The sequence below is a fragment of the Nesoenas mayeri genome, assembly GCF_963082525.1.
Source record: "Nesoenas mayeri genome assembly, chromosome: 5".
Taxonomy (NCBI): domain Eukaryota; kingdom Metazoa; phylum Chordata; class Aves; order Columbiformes; family Columbidae; genus Nesoenas; species Nesoenas mayeri.
In genome coordinates, this window is record NC_137548.1 from 55,456,694 (window position 1) to 55,474,055 (window position 17,362).

Genomic DNA, 17,362 nt, shown 5'->3' on the forward strand with positions numbered 1-17,362 from the left:
TAGGTATAGCTGATCTTAAAAGAGAAAAATTGGACACTTGGCAAACCTAGCAGATATTTGGACACACTCTTGGAGCTGATAAGAATCATCATAAATTTAAATGTTACCTTGTCTTGCACAGAAACCAAACTTAAGAAATGGCTTTGAATTTTTCATGAATGACTGAGCACCCTGTTTTAATAATAAGACCAAGGTTTTTGGGCAGGGGAATTGGAGAGGAGCAAGGATATGAATGATGCTATAAGGCTACTGATGAAGTGTTGTATAATTTTACTAGTTGCATAACTGCTTTTAACTACTAAACTCTCTCTGATTAAAATAACAATCGAGCTTGTAATTTTTCTGAACAGCTGCTGCTACAGGGGGTCATTACCTTGGAGAGCTTTGAAATAATCGTACTCCTAATACATGAGTTATGTAGTCTCATGTTTTACAGCAATGCACAAAGTTTAAAGTCTATAGTAGAATGTTATTTGAAAGCTGTCAAACCATGTTAAAAAAGACCGCATCGTCAAAGGCCCTTGTGGCCAGGATTCAACATGTAGCCTTGTCTTACTCATTATAAAATGCATGTTTATAAAGTTCCACAGAGCATCCAATTCCCAATTCACTTATATCAGCAAGACTTAACTTGCTCATTAATCTAAATTCTTTTGCAACTTTAATCTACATGTTTAATTAATCATAAAATGAGGCGGTAAGTAATTTCAGCAATGTGTGGCTTGTTATCAGATGCATTTAATCACTCTTCTGTGAGCTCATTTGGAAACACCTGAAGATGTCGAGAGCAGTTTGAATAAGCATAAATTATTCTTTGTCAGTGTACTTCACTCAACTAATAAGACATTAATTTAAAAGGCACTGTTCGTCATTTTTAGATCTTCACCAATATTTTTAGCTTAGCAGTATAAATCTAATTGTACATACTGTATGATTCCCAACATAGTGCCCAACATTGAAAAGGCTAAGAGTTTTATTGAATTCATTTTTCTTATTTACATGTAATTATATCATGTAATCGTAATTTTAATGAGGATTAACCATAGGTATGAAATCTGTTAACTATTCAAATGTTTTTGGAATAAGCTGCTAATTACTTGAAATGCTAAAGAATATTAGATGGTACAAAGAGTTATAGATTCTGGTTTTTCTTTATAGATAATGGCTCTTGTCATATTTGGAACTCTTGTCACATAGTAACTTGCTATAGATATGTCTAAGTAGCTCAAATGTAGGTAGGATTAGCTTTTCAAAATACAGAAACAAAGACTGCAATATTGCTGGGCACGTTACATGAATAGCTGGTCTTTCAGATACTTACGCAGGATTATACTGAATGGAAAATAATATTCCCATTTTTCCTAGTCACTTAACTATTATGTAGTCAGTGATGGCATTCTACAAAAAAAAAAGACATGACCTCAGAGCATATAATTCAAAGGAGCTGAGTAAGTCATATATCTCTTCATGTCAAGAAAATGGGAATAAAAATCACATTTTATTGAATGTCGTCACCTGTCTCTTTATGCTGTGAGAGAGGATGACATTCTGTAAGAATAATTATTTCACTGGAAACAAATTTATTTGCTTGCCATGGAGCATCTCAGTTAATCTTGCTTTTGAACAGTGGACCACATTCACTAGTTGCCTGGTATGTTCCAGTGCAGATCATAACAGGAAAGGGGAGGATATACCATTTTGCCATGAAGTACAACTCACTTCCCCACATTTTCTGTGCTGTATTTAACGTCCGTGAATGAACTTCTGTTTTCTCTGACAGTTCAGTGCTCTAGTAAGAATAATATTGCCATAAGTTCCCTGCCCCTACTACCATGGTAAAGTTGCCGCACCATTTAAACTATAGCAATAAATTGTGGCAGTTGATCCTTTTTCCCTGCTGTCTATGTGTTCCTTTTTACTACAATTTAGTTTTTATTTTTATTCAGCTGCCTTTTGCAGCTGGAAGTGATTGTTTGTTTCTAGAGCACTAATAGTCTGAGAACAGTAAACCTTTTGCAGCATCATATAGTACCTATCACCAGGCTGGACAGTTTAACGGCATTTTATGAAACCACAAAAACTATGTACAGATTACATTTAGGGTCTGACTAAAATATATACAAACAAGGAAATATGAGCTTCTTCTAGGCCTTCCTCCATGTAAACGTTTATTCTGACTTATTTACTCCGTAGATAGTAATGAATCCTTCACATGTGTTACTCGGTCTGTTTTTGCCTGCAGAATGTCTTCTGAAACAACTGTGGTAGTTTCAAAATTCAAAAAAAGAGTCTCTGTTCAGTAAACTGGAAAATAATGAGTCTGATTTTTCTGTAATTGCTCCCAAGTTAGAGAGTGTTATCAATGCTTATCGGTAAATATTTCAGTGTATGTGGATAAAGGATTTTGAGACATTTTTCAGCCTGTTGCTGTGTCCGTAGTTTAAACCACTGTTACCTTTTTTCAAGTAGCTCATATTTTCTGTGGGTGTCTGAAGATGATGACTCACTTCTTTTTTTTTTTTTTTCTTTTTTTTTTTCTTATATAAAACCAGAGCTAAAATGTACAGATGTTATAATAGATTCTAGAACAAAAGACATCATTAAAATATTTGTTATTTATAGATGGATAACATACTACTCATGATAACTCTAAGCAAAAATACATGTACTTCATTAGGCAGTGGGTGAATTTGCTAAGTTTTTACTCTAATCACATTGGCCTTTGAAGGGAGCATTCTAAACACTTGTTTATATAGAAATTGCAGAGAGCTCGTGCTAAATACATCCAATTTGCATAATATATTTTGGCCTTTTCTCATTCTTTGGATGTATCTGTTATCTGCTTCAATTCTAAAATATTTATTGACCTTATGGGCTCATATGGAATGTTTTAAATGGTGATTCTTCAAAAAGACACAGCTTTTAAATTTTCAAAAGCCTGTATATTTGTTTTTCAAGTGAGAGTGCAGTCTGTGGCAAGAAAAAGTTGCAAGTGTTAAGTTCCAGGGTTAAAAACTTTAATGAACTGTTCTATCTCAAAAAAGTAAAACAAAGCAAAGGAATATTCGTTTTTGTCTCATGAAATTTGTGCCTTTCAATTTTGCATTTCCAAATGTTTCTGTACATCTGTGACTGTTAGATATTTGCAAAAATGTACAAAGGTGAGACTCTCACACTCACATTACTCTAACAGTCATAGCACCTAACAAAACAAAACAGAAAAACCCACAAAGCAGAAAAGTCGTCAGACTTTTGTAACAGGTCTATAAAAGGTGACACCATAGTGTTCTGCAATAAAGCTAAACTTCTAGGAATGGTGAGATACTGTAACAATAGAGACTTCCCTCGCACAGGTGCTTTTACTGGAGCACCTGATTCATCGTATTCAAATATTGCAAGGCAGAGAAGTTCTCAACGAAAAAGACGAAATTCCTCAACCATGGTTAATTCCTGTCATTTTAGCTCATAGTACAAATCCAATATATCAGCCGATAAGTAACTAGGTAAAGTAGCTAATTTCTTTCCCCAGAAAGGTAGAAATAATCAGTAGATGCTACAGAAATTAGATTGAACCTGTTGAGGGGTATGGTACCACATCAAGCTTACAATGGACAAAGTATTGAAAAGCTAATAACGGCTTGAAAAACAAGTATATTTATGAGCTGAACATCTTCCTAAAAGGGAGGAAACCCTATAAGAGTTCTCTCTAAACTTTATTTGTTCTGATAAACACTGCTGTGAATATTTCATTTTGAAAACGTTGAGCTGAAGTGAATTGCTAATCTGTTGTTCCCAGAAATGTACCTTTGAGTGGTAAAGCCTCGTTGTTAGAAAGCGAAGGATCTGGCAGCCAAGCACAACATACAGTTTTGAAACAAACTTTAAAAAGGTAATTCCCTCAGCTGAAGGCTGAGAACACTACGTATTCTTGCCAGTTACGTGTGTTTAAGAGACTGTTTCCTGTTTTCCCTAAATATTTTTGTACATAAAGTGTCCCAAACTGTGCTTTGTGGGATGTGAAACTTCTGTCTGTTGCATGAAAAGCAGATCTTGTGTTACATTCACTGTTATGTGCACTTATGAGATTTTAATGCTTGAAACTGGAAACTTCTCAGTGAGGGTGACAGACACTGGAATAGCCTGCCCAGGGAGGCTGTGGAGTCTCCTTCTCTGGAGACATTCAAACCCCACCTGGATGCCTTCCTGTGTAACCTCATCTGGGTGTTCCTGCTCCAGCAGGGGGATTGGACCAGATGATCTTTCGAGGTCCCTTCCAATCCCAAACATTCTGTGATTCTGTGACTTGGACCAAAATGTAAGTGCAGTAACAGTGATGTACTACGACTTGTCCTCGTCTATTATTTAGTGTACATACATCCATACATTCACAGTTTTTCAGCGTTGCAAAGGATGCTCATGTTGCGAAGGATCCACATAAATGAATAACGATCTGAGGTAGAAGGAGAGTGGTGAATTACTGGAGGCATTGCATATGGCCAATGGGTGCTCTTTTTGGCATAAAATCAAATTAATGTAAGAGTTTTCCCCAGTTATTCTTGGATCACAAAATACAGCTTGTGAGCGTTATAATCTACAGGATGTCCCAAGAAGAGAAAAGAAACACAGCAGAGTATCAAAGGAAATTAAAACTTCCTGCAATTTCCTAGACATTAAATGGGAGAATTCTTAGTACTATCAAACCAGGCTTTATTACTTTTGGGTGACTGAAAACCACAAAATTTACACACACACACAAAAGAAATATAGTCTATTTCATTATCTTTAGATGTGTAAAAATCTCCAGAGACATCTATTTAATTCTCTGGGAATTCTAAAATAGTTGATATCTTTCTAACAAACGTGACAGACCACAAGTTTCCTTTGGAGACTGTGCCTGATGAAAATAAATCATTGAGAATAGTAAGATTTTAAAATACTAGCTATTTACCCTTAAGGAGATTATTGATCACCAGCATTGCAGCCACTTTGGAAAGAAATAAATCTGAAAAGTCCAGGAAAATACCTCGGTGAATTTTGGACCAGTGTTTTGCAGTGAGTAGTGCAGCACAATGTTACCAACTTGACCTATATGATCTCCTGTAAATAAACTACAGACAAGACCCATTGCTTGCTGTGGCAGGGTGTCCTGATTCACAGTCAGGCTAATGTTTTGTAGAAACTTGACATGCAAAGTAAAAACCTGCCATTGTACCAAAGTAGATTTTGATCCTATGAAAAGTAAAGGATTAATAGAAATATATGTATTATAGATGTAATTTTTAGACATACCTATAGAATATAAGAACAAAATAACAACAGAAGCAGCCTGCTGATGAGTGGGATCCTAATACTTCAAACTAGTGATTTATCTGTTCATCGTTTAATTAAGCTGTAGCTATTAACAAATTTCTAATATAGAGTATGACTTATCAAATACAAGGTAGACTTCAGGAAATCTGAAACATGTTGGTAAGTGTACTTGGTGTTCATGGTTTGTTTGTCATGCCCTGCAGAAATCTGTGGTGGAACTCCAGCACAAGAAGGAATTTGCTGATCAAGGCCAGGTTGACAGGGCTATTGAGGGCCCTCATATCAAGGGTATTCCTCACCAGCTAGCTGCTTGCCTTGGCAATTTTCTCTGGTTATTTTTTCTAGGAGTTGAAAATGAATGCAAATGGTGATTTTTGGTTTACTAATATGCTCGATGATGTTGAAATTCTTACTGCTGGGACAGCTGGCTACTGACCATTCCATTCTGTGAATAGCCACATAGCAGTAGGTATTCTTTCATGGGTAGTCTTTGTTAAAATTGTCCTTTCATCTCCATGACATCAAAAGGGCATTTTGTAACCTGTAAGGGAAGGCATCACCCTTAAAATAATCTTGACACTTAATTAACCGAATTGTTCTGAGGTAACTGAGAGCCTGTTTTATAGAACACATTTTTTTTTCTTGTGCTTTAACAAAAACCTGCCAAATCATAACATGACTTATTTGAAGTGGAAATGACATTCTGAGTTGTATCATGTCCTTCATATGATTTTCATTATGTAAGTAGGGGCTCCTGCTTGGTCTAAATCTTTTCCATAGGGAAAATTTCAGACCAGAAGTGCTGAGACTGGTTGATAGACTGGCCTATGTGTTAATTTATATAAGGCTAAAAGAAAACACAAACTATTTAAAAATGAGATTGTGAAGGTTCATTGGTGCTGCAGATATTCAAAGAAATGTAAAGTTGTGGGAGATAAAAGAATAATGACCGGAGAACTTGTGGGAGGAGCTTTGTTTTACTGAATAAGATTAAGGCCCAGCAATTAATTCCTGGATTTAAATTTATTTGAATTATTGCTCTACTTTAGTTATAAAATATATTCCAAAGCAACCACTTGACATAAAGAAGACATTAAGTACTGGTCTAGAATAATAAAGTCCGCAAAATTCGGGTGGTCTATTTAAAAACAAGGGAAAACAACAGCAACCAAAAAGCACTGCCTTCCCCTGCCCCTAACCCATTTCTCTGAACTTTGATGAAGTATCACTTTGATCTTCAGGAAAGATTCAAAGATTGTGATGGGAGCAAGGGAGTCAGTGTGTCAGTTTAGAACTGTGATGTGCCTGAATTAGTGTTGCCTTACAGGCAATGTGCAAAACCCAAAGCAGACAGTTCCATGTGCTCAAGTGAAGAATTGCCTTCCACTATTTCTGTTGTTTGTAGGATAATTTATGCTGTTAATTCAGATGCCCAATTAGACACTCTTTTATTTTCTCCTGTATCCTAGTGTGTTCTTGTATGGCTCAGATAAGCCCTCTGGGCTTGGGTTTTGCCACTTATAAAAAGAAGGCATCTTTACAAAGTTCTTTGAGATCTACAAATAAAACTGAGTCCCAGATGAGCACAAATGTATTGCTGTTTATCCTCTCCTGTTTGAAGTTTGTGAATTTTATGGTTAGAGAGTGCAACATAGTGTTCATAACAAAACAGAAAACTCATTAATAGTGTATTTGTGGTTATCGTGTGTAATAACTGAAGACAGAGATCATCAATAATCTGTAGATCTTTGATGAAGATTTATTTTCTACATTTCAGTTCACAGAGGGAAAAGGCCAGAGTTCTGATACTGTAAGAATTTCCTTTTACCTCATCAACAGATCTGCTTCAGACTATAAAAACTGGTATTAGTACAGCGGATTTAAAGCTGGCTGCCATGAATAGGAAACAGGAATCCTTGAAGCTTTGTGACAACACCTAGACCTGCTGGAATCTGTATTTCCATTGTTCTAGTGGTAGAATATTTGAGGATAATATGCTGACTGAATAAGATATGTATATTAAATGATTTTGAAAAATTGCTATTGATTTATCAAGAAAAAATTGACAAACATTTGTGATACCTACTGTGATGGGAAGTTGTAATCTCCCAACCTGATAAGGGTATTGCAATTTGACTGAATTTCTGATTTGTTAAGAGAGGGAAAAATCTCCAAGAGGCAATCTGTAGTAGTGCCTCCAGCCAGAGAAGAGAGTGGGCGGTATAGCAGAGATTCCTTTTCAGTTTGACAGTGCTAGGGTTTCCCAATGTCTCTGGCAATTCAGCTATTTAATTTGGAGCCATGCTCATACTTACAGAAGCTGGAACATCTGGACTCTTATACAGCCAATCAGTGAATTAATTGTAAAGCACAGTGAAGCTTTTCTTCACATTATTTTTCCTTCTCTGCTGTGGACCTCCATCTAAGGAGGGAGCCAAGGTTTGAGTCAAATCCCTGTTCTTTTGGTCTATTTTCTGTATATTTTCTTGGCTGTGTCTCTGAAGGCTGAAGTTTGAGTAAGATTGTACTTCAGATATTTGATTCAGAGGCTCATGTGAGTTTCCAGGAATTCTCATTGCATAGCATGTTACTTTTTAAGATGGTTGAAATCCCCACCAATGCCGACTTATCTTTAGACTTCAAGTTCCTTAATGCTCTCCAGAGCAGGTTGGGCAAGCAGCGGTGCTCTCTGTTGTTGTCAGGAAGGAGCTTTTCCTCTTATTCTGCTTAAACCCTTTGATATTTTGGGATCAGTTCTGCTGATGTCTACATAGCAAGCAATCCAGGTTTTTAAATAACATTAAGTATAAGGATGGCTGACTTCTACTTGTTTTTGAAACTATATCGTAAGGCTGCATAGAGATGGGTTTGTGTTGGACCAAAAGAGAATTACTCATGTTCAAATATGTACTTAACGTTTCCAATAGGGCCCTGAGAGATGGTCTGATGAGTATTTAGCAATGGATTCACATTACCACTCCATATGAATCACCGAAAGGGTTTCTGATTCATGTAATATTTTCTACGTCCTGTTTTCTTTCAGACCTGTTAGGTGGTGTGTTTAGAAAGTAATTTATTGATAAGAAGAGAAAGGAAGATGATCAAGATTAAATAACTAGGACTGCTGAATAATTGCTCTAAAGTAATTGATACACACCATGGTCTGCTGAATTGTTTGGCAACTTGTCCAATTAAAAACACACATATATATATATATAGATACACATGATTTTAAAACATAACAGGTCCTTTGATTTCAGGTCCTATATGCAAAAACTTAAAAATGAGTTTTTAATCATGGTAGCTTAAAATGAAGGCAAGTACAAAATCTAATTCTTTTTTATTATTATTCTCAGTTTTTAAAAATTTTATTTTTTAGTATCTAATTAATCCTTACTCTTCTGAAAAGGCTTCATTTTAGTTAGTGTATTTAAGATATGTGAAGTCCCCATGATGATGGAAGAGAGTGGGCTTTATTTTTTTTGGTGGATCATGAATTAGAAACCAATTGATCTGATAATAAAATAATTTATGACATTTGTCAGAGGTAAAGAAAGTGAAGCAATATTTTGAAAAATTGGTTTCACCTACTACAAAGAGTCTTTCTTATATTTTCTTTTAAAAATACTAATTCCTATACTGATTAAAATCAGATATCAGATATTCCTTTAAAGCATCTATGACAATATTGAAATGCAACACAGGCTAAATCTGTTTCAGTAGACTTGGAAGCAGGACATGTGAATTAGCCCCATGTTGCCGTTCATGTGTCCTTGTGTGAGCTGCTTAACACATCTATGTCTCAGTTTCCATATCGGTAAATGTGCATTAAATGTTCACTTTACTACTATGTCGTGAGATTGAAGAACTGTGAAGCAATTTTCCCAAGGTGCAAGATATTACTGAAATGGGCATTATTGAATTCCTATTGTTATTATTTTATTTATATTGCATTATATACAGCCTCCAACTAAAAGTAGAGCTCCTTTGAACTGAAGGTATCTCTGCCAGTAGCTTTTTTTCTAAATGGACAATTTAGACAAAAGGTAGAGGACAGAAAATATTTAATCCTCGTGCACTGATAGAAAGTTTAGACCAAATTCATCCAGACTTGATTACTACATTAAATCAATCTCTATATTTGTTATAAACTATGGACTTTCAAAGATTTAGGTGTCCATCCTTCAGGAAAAACTAATCCAAAGAGCTTTGAGTATGTGAATATGGGCCGGAGATTAATTGTGATGTTTCCTTGAGCGCTTGCATGAAAGTCCAGTGGTGAAAATCCACATGCATGTTTGAAAAACTTTGACTTTAACAGGTTCATAACTTCGAAGACCAGAGGGTCCATAGCAATTATTTAGTGTGACTTACATAATGCAGGCACAGAACTGCTCCTAAGGTCCCCTAGCTATGGGTAGACTAGAGGCTATATCTTTGTGGGATGTAGTCTGAATGGAAGAATTTACAGTGGCAGCAGATGTACCAGAAACTTTTGTTAATTTGTTTTGCTGTTTAATTTATCTCACTTATTAAGATGTGTGACATAATTCTAGTTTTGATTGGTTTAATCTAAGTTTACAGCCATGGTTCTCCCTATGGTTGAAAAATTCTCTGTTATTGTATTATCTTTTCCATGTGCGTATGTACAGCTAGATTCTGTTCTAAAGTTGTTGTTTTTTCCACTTGCTTCCTCACTGCAGAATGTGCTTTCCATTATTTTAATCTTTCTCATAATTCAATATTAGCCTTTCATAATTGTAAAGGAATTCTATGGAGAGGTAGTAGCACACCTGCTGTCACCAAGTCACTTGGAGGGAAAACTTTCCCTCTTTATTATGTGCTTTGCAAATGCTTCTCCTCCTATAATGCTGATGCGTTTCTCAAGTAAGTGCTGCAGCCTTCTTATATACCATTTATTAGCGATGTTAGAAACGAGCAAATTCAATAATATGAGTCAATCATTTTGAGTCCTGGTTATATTTGTTTTTCTGTAATGCATATTTGACCCCCATTTAAATATAATTATTTTTATTTTCTGTTAAGTCCAAAGGAATGCAAGTAACTACATAATATCTGGTGCTGCAAAGTCATAGCTGATTCTCCCTCACAGCACCTGAGTTTCTTGTATTAGAATTGTATAAAATAATTTTGAGTATTTTGAGTTTCAAATAGCTATAGAACACCATGAGACTAATATGCTTCACAAACTGAAAAGTTTTCCACCAAGTAGAAAAAATTGTCAGAGAAGCAACTAATTGGTGTCTACTCCTTTACAGCTGTGTAATGCTATGCATAACTAAAAGCTCCTGTTAAATTAATTAATGATTTCAATTATGAACTTTTCTCCAAAATGTTATGATTTGTATCAAGCTGATAATGCAGTGACCTGGGAGTGTGAAATCTGTGTTATGTATAGAGTCGCCAGTTAATTGATTCACAAATTATTTAAAGTTTGTTGCACCCAGGGGAGTGCTCAGATCCATGACAGCTATTTCTGAAAGTGTGCAAACTCTCTTTTCTCTTTAAGATTGTCTTGAGCTAACAAGCATGATAAAATGGTTGCAAGCTGGATATTGGCAGTTTGTACTGCGACTGTTAGTGTATTCAAAGGATTTCTCTAGGTTTTTTCATGTATCACAGCAAATGCCTATATGAAAAAGAAACTTTACAGGTGTCAACAAGAAAAGGTTAATGTCTTGTCCAGAAACAAACTTCAGTCTATCTTTTTATACCAAATGCTTTACTAATTTTGAATGCTTCTGTTAACTTTCCTTATGACCTGTTATCCCACGTTTCACTTCTGGTAACTGTAGAGCAACTCCTTTCCTCTTAAGGGAAATACTAGTGAGCATTTCTGAAAAAGCTTCTGAGGTTTAAAATGAAGGACATTTAATACAATATTGAGGTAGGCAGCAGTTTCACAGTGCAGATGAGTGGTAATTATGCCAACCTGTGTTCCAGAATTTATCAAATCCTGTATTTCACTTTGTCATGCCCTTGTATGTACAGAAGCTTGAACAAGAAAGAAGTCTTCTTACTTGCTACAGATGCATAGAGACAGGAGGGGATGTTCAGTGTAATTCTGTCTGATTTTAACATCTTAGTGCATGAATTTCACAACAATTAAAAATTGAAATGTACAAAGAATAATATAGAAGGAGGTATTAAAATAAGTTAAAGTACTGTTAATATTTTATGAACATTTATTAAATTTTTATAAATGTTATTAAAGCGCAGTTGGGTTGACTTCAGTGTTGTATAAAATGACCACTTCCATAAATTCTGTGAGTGAGAGCTCTTTACTGAAGGGGCACAAGGACTTCATAGGGCTGTCTTGGTCTGAGGAGAGAACTGAGAGTTTGAGGCATGTTAGAAGAGGTATGTCTTGTTATGAGGTTAATCTGATTGGAGTTTTAGCAAGCAGTAATGCTGCATTGATTTTTTTTTTTTTCTTTTTTTGTACGATCAAAACATTTGGGATTACTTGAACGTACAAAATTATTTTAGATACTGGCAGTTAAATAATGGTGCAAATAAAACCATGGTGGTAACTGGCTATTCCCATCATCTTTCTCACTCTTGAAATATTCTGGCTACCCAAAGATTTAGTTCTCTCAATTACCAGTCACTTTTCCCTGGTTTTGTATTTCTGTTTAAAAATACTTGTCAACTCTCCTCTGTTACTAAGACAAAACAAAACGGTTACAAATAAAAGTGCATCTCGTGTTATGATGTAGCACGCTGCTGCAGGGCCATGAGAAGCTGCCTTGAAAGGGAGCGACTTTAAACTAATATCTGTATTGTAGAAAAAAATACCATTTCAAATACTGAGTGACTGCTTCTGTTTCCTAAAATTAAGAAGCCTATAATCTCAGCACCATTAACAAGTGCTGTCATTCAGATACACAGTGTCTGGCTGATTTAAATAAAATGAAATGAAGATAGTTGTTTCTGGTCCCTTGGCTTCACTCATTGCCATAAACATATGCTCTGCGTCCCGCTTCTTTCCATCTTATTTATGACTTTAATTTGTTGTGTGGGCTGCGCTAGAAATTAAATTTAATACAATTCTCCAAGGGACCCTGTCATATAATAACATGGTAATTTCTGTGTATCCTTTTGAAAAATGAGGAAATTAATTCTTCCTGACATGTTCTAATTATTCCAGTGTGAACGGCAAATCCGTTTTTCCCAGCCCCTGAAGTGTTATAGGCAAATGGCTGCTGTTCAAAGCTGAGGTGCTAATGCTGACCAGCAGTGCGTTTAATTTGAAACATGAGCAGACACCTTTCAACACACCTTTGTAATACTGGAGTACTTTACAGAAATTAATTCACTACTTATTTGGCAGCTTAGCCTGGGGGTTATGGTTTTTATTCATCAATACTAGAGTCATGTTAGCACAGTGTTTCCTGTTTCCTCTAGTGCTCTGTGCCTGTGCTGCAAAATACAAATTCAGAAGGGTGCAATGGTTAGTTTGAACACACATATTTTTAAAGTGGGTATGCAAGTACCACAGCACTGGTGATTCTGTGTTGCGGCGTGTTTACAGTTTGGAGAGAGGTACTATAAGGTCTTCACCATTGAGTTAATTACATACTCTGGTTTACACTTTCAACTGAAATTGCAGGGAAGAAATTATTTGAACCAACTTCCTGCGAAAGAACTCTTCCACTCAGATGCTGGCCTCTGTAGTGACAAACGGATGCTTGCTTCCATTTCTACTACGTTGTTGAGTTCTAACTAAACCCAGAATGCATATGCTGTAACTTTGAAATTCCTTGATGTACTTGGTGTAGGCAGATTTTTGCCAAGAAGAAGGCAATGAATTATCAGTATAGGCGCTGAAACTCACACAAATGATTCTGGGCATTTATGACTTTTGATATGTTGCCTTTGGGAATTTCTATTTCAGTATGTTCATTCTGTGCAGGACTGCCAAGTGAAGTCCTTCAAGAGTCCCAGCTTTGTAATACACAGATGTTGTCTTTGTTAAGTGTTGTTTCAGAATTCAGATGCGTGGAAGTATAAAAGAAATTTTAACTACTCCAAGAAACAGAATTTGACAGAAGGCACTAAGAGGAAGAGTCTGGAATAGTTAAAGCTTCATTTACAGCTTTTCAGCCATAGATGTAAAGAGGAAAGGGTAGTTTTCAGAGATGTTGAAGAACAGGAATGAAGAATTGTCTAAAAAACTTGCTAACTGCCCAGCTGTAGGGAGAAGTAGGGTGAAGTTTGTGGAAGTATCAGTTAAGGCAGTAAAGCCATGAGATCCATCAGGCTCTGCTAAGAGGTGAAAACTGAGTTCCTGCCAAAAGAGGGGAATGGGTGGAAACAGTAGATTGGTGAAAGGAACAGTGGTGGCCTGGAATGGGGGGGAGAGCTCTGAGAGAAGGGTAGCAGCTAAGTCTAGAGAAGATCAGATCAGGCTGAAGGTCATTATGTATTCGAGTGAAGCAGTTGCTATAGATGAAAAGGACAGAAGTGGCATTCAGGAGGATCTTACAGTATTAGAGCAGAGAACAAAGGTAGAGTTAATAAGGAACCATGTAAATATAAAGAAGATTAAGCTAATTGATTATCAAGTCATAGGAAACATACAGGAACAAGGAAGGTTTATTTTATGACAAGGACACTAAATGCTAATGTAAAAAAATAATCTTTTTACACATGGGATTAGTTTTTACTAACAAGACAAGGAGTCAATGTTAGAGCGATGATTAGAGTTACTGGACCACACCTTAATATGGAAGTCTTTATATAATGTCCTTTTCATAACAAATACTTAGCTGAAGAATGTGTTCTTCTCGCTGTGAGTAGTTATTTACACTGAAATATCTGAATACAAGAAGAGGAAAAATAAATCTTATATATGACTTTCATAAAAACATATTTTTTAAGGCATTTAGCTGAAATTTACTTCTGACCAATTTATAAGAGATTTGAATTTCTTGAGGAGATCTTATTAGTGATATAAATAGATAATAAATACTCCATGCATCCTTGTTCAGCAGACTTTGTTCAAGGAGTTTCAAAATGCAATGTAAATAGCTTGGCTATCGAATCTAGTTTTAATTTGAAAAAGTAAATTTTGGCATTAGGATTTTTGCTATAAAGGCTAAGTTCTCCCTGTGGATCTGTGCAATGGAAGAAGAAATTACTTCCAAAAGGCTGACAATCTTGAGAATAACTCCAGTGATAAAATATGTAAGATGGTGGTCTGAGAGTATGAATAGCAAAATGGAAGGAAGGTACAGCTCCATCAAAAAAAGAGATGAGCACATAAAACTTGGGTGTTGTTTCTGAGCACTCAGGACTCAGTCAGGCCTGTGACCCACTGAGGTATATTGTTACATAAAAATTAGTGGGTAAAGGGCAGAAAACATAAGGCAACAGCAACTTTGGCTATAGAAGTAGTAGTCCTCAAAGGAGCATTATTGATTCAGTGGAGCTAGTGTGTTTGTAGCAGCCACACACAGTGTGAGGGGCACTGGTTTAGTCCTTCGGAATGTTAGCACTGCATCATTTTTGTATGCCAAAATGAGCTGCAACATGAAGGTACCTTCTTTTTCCCAGAACCAGAGAGATCTCATGGATATGCAGAGATCTTGCAATACTACCTAGATCTCTTATTTCCACAGCCCGCCCGTGTGTAGCTGTTGCAAGCACACCAGTGGAAGCTGTGGCCAGCTGTCTGAAGTCTTAGAACATCTGTTGCTGTCTGAAAGCCTGGTTCAGATTCCAGTCTATACACCAGGATTAGCCACGTTACTCATCAGTCAGTGTACTCTCCTGTGTCATTCTCTACATCTTCTCCAAAACCATCAAGGCTTTGTACACTGATGATTCTGCAATGGTACGTTTACTGGTGACTGGAGAGTATGGTAGCAGGAATATTATGAACAGATTTATTTTTGCTTTTCCACTGTATTCACAGTGGTCATATTCATATTTCTCTGTGCAGAACTTCAGAAAAAAAAAAAAAGCATTGTTTTTCAGGTAGCACTTAGTGCATTGGCTGCTATGTATTTGTATCCATCGCAGTGTCATAGTGTTTTTCAGTCACATTTGTCTGATATGTACCTCAAGATGAAGATTGTAGGATAATTCAGATTGAAAAGGAACCTCAATAGGTCTCTAGTCCGACCTCTTGCTCACAGCTGGGTCAGCTGTAAGGTCTGGCCAGGTTACTCAGGGCTTTATCCAGGTGGGTCTTGACAAACTTCCAAGGGCAGAGACAGCACAACCTCCCTCCGCAGTCTGTCCCACTGCTTGTCTCTCCTAATGGTGAAAAAGATTTTCCGTATGTCCACTTTGAAGCTTTCTTGTTTCAGCTTTGCTCTTTACAGCAAATCTTAGAAGAGCGATAAAACTGGTTATTTAGGTGGTAATGTTTGATAATTATTTTAAAAACTAGTTGCCTTAGTGACCAGCCATATGAAGGGACTTCTCTGCAGTCCTTTCTGCCTTAGCTTTTTTCATTGATAACCTCTTGGTATAACTTAGTTGAATTTCTATGTTTTATTTTAAGATCTCTTTTCAGTGGGGGAACTCCTAAGCTTGAATTCTCCATTTTGGTTTCCACTTAAAGTACATGCTGTTAAAGGCAAATATAAGTTCCAACAATGAACAACAGATGCTTAGTCCCAAAACTTAGCCAGTGAGAGTGGTGTAGCTGAAAGTCAGCATCTTCTTTTAACAGGCTTCTGCCTCAGTTGCTGGAACTTCCTATCATGTGGTTCCTGACTGTGGCCACTCAAGTGTCCTTTCTCACCATGTAGGCTTCATGTCCCAAACTCACCTGTCACTAAATTTTTACTGCTTTTGCGTTATTCCCTTTTGGTCACTGGGCTGTACTCTTCCCTGACACTGAATGGGCATGGCCTCTGCCTTAATTCTGTATCACAATCTATGTTACTTCTCCTCATTATTTTAGCAAAAAATTCAATTTTGGAATTGTGCCACTGGCAACCCTGACCTTACTGATGACTGAACATGCTGAAGACATTTCCAAAATCTATGAAATTATGCAGTAGAAATATGAGCTGTAGAATACATTACTTTTAGATCATATTTATTTGCTGAATCGACAGTGCAGAAGTGACTTCACATTTTGCATTGGTTGATTTACATATATACTCCCCCTGCAAATAACTAAATAGTCATATGGAGTTCATTTAGTCACTGTGGCAAGAGGTGTAAAGTGGGCAGAATGGATTTGAAAGTGTTAGGCAAGGGTTCATAATACTGTGGCAAAACCCTATGCATATTAATCTTCCACATACCTTGTTCTCAGAGAATAATCAATTCCCGTTTCTCAGAGAACTTTATCTTGCCGAAATAATTTTATAGGGTACTAAAATTATCCTAACACAAATGATTGTCAGAATACTTTGGACTAATGCTTATGGTTATTAGTGTTTATTGTTAGCGATAAAAAAGAAGTTAATGTAGAAACACTTAGAATAGCAGGAAAAATTCAGGGAAAATCAGCTTGGTCATGAACTGAGCCAGGACTGGGTAAGGGTTTGGCTGGGGCTGGGCAAGGCCTTGCAGGGGGACTTTCTGGGCCTCTGCCTGGCTCAGGCTGCTGTTGTCAGTTGAAGAACACATCCCAAAGGGAAGGGAAAAGTCGGGAAGAAAACTGTCTGTGGCTTTTCCTTCCATAGGCTGCTTCGGCCCAAGTGCCCTTTCTGCCTTTCAGCTATTGTATGGGAAAGAAGTGGTGCTGATCCCATGTGAGTTAGAACCTGAAGTCACATTTTAAATCAATAATGTACAGGAAATTGGAAGCTCTCTAAAATCCAACTGAGAAATAGATAGCAATACTTTTGATAGATCTTACTAAATTGTGGCCATTTTACATTTGTGCGCACATACACACACCTGAGTACGTGCCTTGAACCGTTTGTGACCCTTTTGAAAATGTGTTAGTAATAACAAGATCATGGTAAAACAAGCTGATTAAACAGACAAACCATAAGATATGAGAATGTGGATGTTATTCATCCATAGTATAACTGCTCACACAGATATGGGAACATGAATT

The 17,362-nt window shown here is 36.6% G+C and overlaps 1 protein-coding gene across 6 annotated transcripts in view; it reads left to right on the forward strand.

Annotated features, from left to right (window-relative positions):
- Window positions 1-17,362, forward strand: part of SOX6 (SRY-box transcription factor 6) — a 375,115-nt gene that overhangs the window by 71,826 nt on the left and 285,927 nt on the right. The window contains exon 1 of one of the 6 annotated variants that reach the window (XM_080344877.1): window positions 15,058-15,169. The exons of the other annotated variants lie outside the window; for them this stretch is intronic. The gene's annotated coding sequence lies outside the window, so the exon portion shown is untranslated. Of the gene's footprint in view, window positions 1-15,057; window positions 15,170-17,362 lie in introns of those variants that run through there. 6 annotated transcript variants of the gene reach the window in all.